Genomic DNA, 7,018 nt, shown 5'->3' with positions numbered 1-7,018 from the left:
CTGAGGTTGGCTGGTAGGGTGGACCTCTGCGCATAATCACATGTGTGTGCAATCAGAGCCATGTCTGGATTTCTTGGAATGTGGATTGTTTGGGGTGAGTTTATCTCTGGATGTGTGCAAATGTATGTGCATTCATGTGTGCCTGTGTGGAGATCTGAGGTTGGCTGGTAGGGTGGACCTCTGCGCATAATCACATGTGTGTGCAATCAGAGCCACGTCTGGATTTCTTGGAATGTGGATTGTTTGGGGTGAGTTTATCTCTGGATGTGTGCAAATGTATGTGCATTCATGTGTGCCTGCGTGGAGATCTGAGGTTGGCTGGTAGGGTGGACCTCTGCGCATAATCACATGTGTGTGCAATCAGAGCCACGTCTGGATTTCTTGGAATGTGGATTGTTTGGGGTGAGTTTATCTCTGGATGTGTGCAAATGTATGTGCATTCATGTGTGCCTGCGTGGAGATCTGGGGTTGGGTGGTAGGGTGGACCTCTGCGCATAATCACATGTGTGTGCAATCAGAGCCACGTCTGGATTTCTTGGAATGTGGATTGTTTGGGGTGAGTTTATCTGTGGATGTGTGCAAATGTATGTGCATTCATGTGTGCCTGCGTGGAGATCTGAGGTTGGCTGGTAGGGTGGACCTCTGCGCATAATCGCATGTGTGTGCAATCAGAGCCATGTCTGGATTTCTTGGAATGTGGATTGTTTGGGGTGAGTTTATCTCTGGATGTGTGCAAATGTATGTGCATTCATGTGTGCCTGCGTGGAGATCTGAGGTTGGCTGGTAGGGTGGACCTCTGCGCATAATCGCATGTGTGTGCAATCAGAGCCACGTCTGGATTTCTTGGAATGTGGATTGTTTGGGGTGAGTTTATCTCTGGATGTGTGCAAATGTATGTGCATTCATGTGTGCCTGCGTGGAGATCTGAGGTTGGCTGGTAGGGTGGACCTCTGCGCATAATCACATGTGTGTGCAATCAGAGCCACGTCTGGATTTCTTGGAATGTGGATTGTTTGGGGTGAGTTTATCTCTGGATGTGTGGAAATGTATGTGCATTCATGTGTGCCTGTGTGGAGATCTGAGGTTGGCTGGTAGGGTGGACCTCTGCGCATAATCACATGTGTGTGCAATCAGAGCCACGTCTGGATTTCTTGGAATGTGGATTGTTTGGGGTGAGTTTATCTCTGGATGTGTGCAAATGTATGTGCATTCATGTGTGCCTGCGTGGAGATCTGAGGTTGGCTGGTAGGGTGGACCTCTGCGCATAATCACATGTGTGTGCAATCAGAGCCACGTCTGGATTTCTTGGAATGTGGATTGTTTGGGGTGAGTTTATCTCTGGATGTGTGCAAATGTATGTGCATTCATGTGTGCCTGCGTGGAGATCTGAGGTTGGCTGGTAGGGTGGACCTCTGCGCATAATCACATGTGTGTGCAATCAGAGCCACGTCTGGATTCCTTGGAATGTGGATTGTTTGGGGTTAGTTTATCTCTGGATGTGTGCAAATGTATGTGCATTCATGTGTGCCTGCGTGGAGATCTGAGGTTGGCTGGTAGGGTGGACCTCTGCGCATAATCGCATGTGTGTGCAATCAGAGCCATGTCTGGATTTCTTGGAATGTGGATTGTTTGGGGTGAGTTTATCTCTGGATGTGTGCAAATGTATGTGCATTCATGTGTGCCTGCGTGGAGATCTGAGGTTGGCTGGTAGGGTGGACCTCTGCGCATAATCACATGTGTGTGCAATCAGAGCCATGTCTGGATTTCTTGGAATGTGGATTGTTTGGGGTGAGTTTATCTCTGGATGTGTGCAAATGTATGTGCATTCATGTGTGCCTGCGTGGAGATCTGAGGTTGGCTGGTAGGGTGGACCTCTGCGCATAATCGCATGTGTGTGCAATCAGAGCCACGTCTGGATTTCTTGGAATGTGGATTGTTTGGGGTGAGTTTATCTCTGGATGTGTGCAAATGTATGTGCATTCATGTGTGCCTGTGTGGAGATCTGAGGTTGGCTGGTAGGGTGGACCTCTGCGCATAATCACATGTGTGTGCAATCAGAGCCACGTCTGGATTTCTTGGAATGTGGATTGTTTGGGGTGAGTTTATCTCTGGATGTGTGCAAATGTATGTGCATTCATGTGTGCCTGCGTGGAGATCTGAGGTTGGCTGGTAGGGTGGACCTCTGCGCATAATCACATGTGTGTGCAATCAGAGCCATGTCTGGATTTCTTGGAATGTGGATTGTTTGGGGTGAGTTTATCTCTGGATGTGTGCAAATGTATGTGCATTCATGTGTGCCTGCGTGGAGATCTGAGGTTGGCTGGTAGGGTGGACCTCTGCGCATAATCGCATGTGTGTGCAATCAGAGCCACGTCTGGATTTCTTGGAATGTGGATTGTTTGGGGTGAGTTTATCTCTGGATGTGTGCAAATGTATGTGCATTCATGTGTGCCTGCGTGGAGATCTGAGGTTGGCTGGTAGGGTGGACCTCTGCGCATAATCACATGTGTGTGCAATCAGAGCCACGTCTGGATTTCTTGGAATGTGGATTGTTTGGGGTGAGTTTATCTCTGGATGTGTGGAAATGTATGTGCATTCATGTGTGCCTGTGTGGAGATCTGAGGTTGGCTGGTAGGGTGGACCTCTGCGCATAATCACATGTGTGTGCAATCAGAGCCACGTCTGGATTCCTTGGAATGTGGATTGTTTGGGGTTAGTTTATCTCTGGATGTGTGCAAATGTATGTGCATTCATGTGTGCCTGCGTGGAGATCTGGGGTTGGGTGGTAGGGTGGACCTCTGCGCATAATCACATGTGTGTGCAATCAGAGCCACGTCTGGATTTCTTGGAATGTGGATTGTTTGGGGTGAGTTTATCTCTGGATGTGTGCAAATGTATGTGCATTCATGTGTGCCTGCGTAGAGATCTGAGGTTGGCTGGTAGGGTGGACCTCTGCGCATAATCGCATGTGTGTGCAATCAGAGCCACGTCTGGATTTCTTGGAATGTGGATTGTTTGGGGTGAGTTTATCTCTGGATGTGTGCAAATGTATGTGCATTCATGTGTGCCTGCGTGGAGATCTGAGGTTGGCTGGTAGGGTGGACCTCTGCGCATAATCACATGTGTGTGCAATCAGAGCCACGTCTGGATTCCTTGGAATGTGGATTGTTTGGTGTTAGTTTATCTCTGGATGTGTGCAAATGTATGTGCATTCATGTGTGCCTGCGTGGAGATCTGGGGTTGGGTGGTAGGGTGGACCTCTGCGCATAATCACATGTGTGTGCAATCAGAGCCATGTCTGGATTTCTTGGAATGTGGATTGTTTGGGGTGAGTTTATCTCTGGATGTGTGCAAATGTATGTGCATTCATGTGTGCCTGTGTGGAGATCTGAGGTTGGCTGGTAGGGTGGACCTCTGCGCATAATCACATGTGTGTGCAATCAGAGCCACGTCTGGATTTCTTGGAATGTGGATTGTTTGGGGTGAGTTTATCTCTGGATGTGTGCAAATGTATGTGCATTCATGTGTGCCTGCGTGGAGATCTGAGGTTGGCTGGTAGGGTGGACCTCTGCGCATAATCGCATGTGTGTGCAATCAGAGCCACGTCTGGATTTCTTGGAATGTGGATTGTTTGGGGTGAGTTTATCTCTGGATGTGTGCAAATGTATGTGCATTCATGTGTGCCTGCGTGGAGATCTGAGGTTGGCTGGTAGGGTGGACCTCTGCGCATAATCACATGTGTGTGCAATCAGAGCCACGTCTGGATTTCTTGGAATGTGGATTGTTTGGGGTGAGTTTATCTCTGGATGTGTGCAAATGTATGTGCATTCATGTGTGCCTGCGTGGAGATCTGAGGTTGGCTGGTAGGGTGGACCTCTGCGCATAATCAGATGTGTGTGCAATCAGAGCCATGTCTGGATTTCTTGGAATGTGGATTGTTTGGGGTGAGTTTATCTCTGGATGTGTGCAAATGTATGTGCATTCATGTGTGCCTGCGTGGAGATCTGAGGTTGGCTGGTAGGGTGGACCTCTGCGCATAATCGCATGTGTGTGCAATCAGAGCCACGTCTGGATTTCTTGGAATGTGGATTGTTTGGGGTGAGTTTATCTCTGGATGTGTGCAAATGTATGTGCATTCATGTGTGCCTGCGTGGAGATCTGAGGTTGGCTGGTAGGGTGGACCTCTGCGCATAATCACATGTGTGTGCAATCAGAGCCACGTCTGGATTCCTTGGAATGTGGATTGTTTGGGGTTAGTTTATCTCTGGATGTGTGCAAATGTATGTGCATTCATGTGTGCCTGCGTGGAGATCTGGGGTTGGGTGGTAGGGTGGACCTCTGCGCATAATCACATGTGTGTGCAATCAGAGCCACGTCTGGATTTCTTGGAATGTGGATTGTTTGGGGTGAGTTTATCTGTGGATGTGTGCAAATGTATGTGCATTCATGTGTGCCTGCGTGGAGATCTGAGGTTGGCTGGTAGGGTGGACCTCTGCGCATAATCGCATGTGTGTGCAATCAGAGCCATGTCTGGATTTCTTGGAATGTGGATTGTTTGGGGTGAGTTTATCTGTGGATGTGTGCAAATGTATGTGCATTCATGTGTGCCTGCGTGGAGATCTGAGGTTGGCTGGTAGGGTGGACCTCTGCGCATAATCACATGTGTGTGCAATCAGAGCCACGTCTGGATTTCTTGGAATGTGGATTGTTTGGGGTGAGTTTATCTCTGGATGTGTGCAAATGTATGTGCATTCATGTGTGCCTGCGTGGAGATCTGAGGTTGGCTGGTAGGGTGGACCTCTGCGCATAATCACATGTGTGTGCAATCAGAGCCATGTCTGGATTTCTTGGAATGTGGATTGTTTGGGGTGAGTTTATCTCTGGATGTGTGGAAATGTATGTGCATTCATGTGTGCCTGTGTGGAGATCTGAGGTTGGCTGGTAGGGTGGACCTCTGCGCATAATCACATGTGTGTGCAATCAGAGCCACGTCTGGATTCCTTGGAATGTGGATTGTTTGGGGTGAGTTTATCTCTGGATGTGTGCAAATGTATGTGCATTCATGTGTGCCTGCGTGGAGATCTGAGGTTGGCTGGTAGGGTGGACCTCTGCGCATAATCAGATGTGTGTGCAATCAGAGCCATGTCTGGATTTCTTGGAATGTGGATTGTTTGGGGTGAGTTTATCTCTGGATGTGTGCAAATGTATGTGCATTCATGTGTGCCTGCGTGGAGATCTGAGGTTGGCTGGTAGGGTGGACCTCTGCGCATAATCGCATGTGTGTGCAATCAGAGCCACGTCTGGATTTCTTGGAATGTGGATTGTTTGGGGTGAGTTTATCTCTGGATGTGTGCAAATGTATGTGCATTCATGTGTGCCTGCGTGGAGATCTGAGGTTGGCTGGTAGGGTGGACCTCTGCGCATAATCACATGTGTGTGCAATCAGAGCCACGTCTGGATTCCTTGGAATGTGGATTGTTTGGGGTTAGTTTATCTCTGGATGTGTGCAAATGTATGTGCATTCATGTGTGCCTGCGTGGAGATCTGGGGTTGGGTGGTAGGGTGGACCTCTGCGCATAATCACATGTGTGTGCAATCAGAGCCACGTCTGGATTTCTTGGAATGTGGATTGTTTGGGGTGAGTTTATCTGTGGATGTGTGCAAATGTATGTGCATTCATGTGTGCCTGCGTGGAGATCTGAGGTTGGCTGGTAGGGTGGACCTCTGCGCATAATCGCATGTGTGTGCAATCAGAGCCACGTCTGGATTTCTTGGAATGTGGATTGTTTGGGGTGAGTTTATCTCTGGATGTGTGCAAATGTATGTGCATTCATGTGTGCCTGCGTGGAGATCTGAGGTTGGCTGGTAGGGTGGACCTCTGCGCATAATCACATGTCTGTGCAATCAGAGCCACGTCTGGATTCCTTGGAATGTGGATTGTTTGGGGTTAGTTTATCTCTGGATGTGTGCAAATGTATGTGCATTCATGTGTGCCTGCGTGGAGATCTGGGGTTGGGTGGTAGGGTGGACCTCTGCGCATAATCACATGTGTGTGCAATCAGAGCCACGTCTGGATTTCTTGGAATGTGGATTGTTTGGGGTGAGTTTATCTGTGGATGTGTGCAAATGTATGTGCATTCATGTGTGCCTGCGTGGAGATCTGAGGTTGGCTGGTAGGGTGGACCTCTGCGCATAATCGCATGTGTGTGCAATCAGAGCCATGTCTGGATTTCTTGGAATGTGGATTGTTTGGGGTGAGTTTATCTCTGGATGTGTGCAAATGTATGTGCATTCATGTGTGCCTGCGTGGAGATCTGAGGTTGGCTGGTAGGGTGGACCTCTGCGCATAATCACATGTGTGTGCAATCAGAGCCATGTCTGGATTTCTTGGAATGTGGATTGTTTGGGGTGAGTTTATCTGTGGATGTGTGCAAATGTATGTGCATTCATGTGTGCCTGCGTGGAGATCTGAGGTTGGCTGGTAGGGTGGACCTCTGCGCATAATCGCATGTGTGTGCAATCAGAGCCACGTCTGGATTTCTTGGAATGTGGATTGTTTGGGGTTAGTTTATCTCTGGATGTGTGCAAATGTATGTGCATTCATGTGTGCCTGCGTGGAGATCTGAGGTTGGCTGGTAGGGTGGACCTCTGCGCATAATCACATGTGTGTGCAATCAGAGCCATGTCTGGATTTCTTGGAATGTGGATTGTTTGGGGTGAGTTTATCTCTGGATGTGTGCAAATGTATGTGCATTCATGTGTGCCTGCGTGGAGATCTGAGGTTGGCTGGTAGGGTGGACCTCTGCGCATAATCGCATGTGTGTGCAATCAGAGCCACGTCTGGATTTCTTGGAATGTGGATTGTTTGGGGTGAGTTTATCTCTGGATGTGTGCAAATGTATGTGCATTCATGTGTGCCTGCGTGGAGATCTGAGGTTGGCTGGTAGGGTGGACCTCTGCGCATAATCACATGTGTGTGCAATCAGAGCCACGTCTGGATTCCTTGGAATGTGGATTG

Source organism: Aulonocara stuartgranti (genome assembly GCF_965226115.1).
Source record: "Aulonocara stuartgranti genome assembly, chromosome: 18".
NCBI lineage: Eukaryota > Metazoa > Chordata > Actinopteri > Cichliformes > Cichlidae > Aulonocara > Aulonocara stuartgranti.
The sequence above is the reverse complement of the archived record's forward strand: the minus strand, read 5'-3'. Positions refer to the sequence as shown.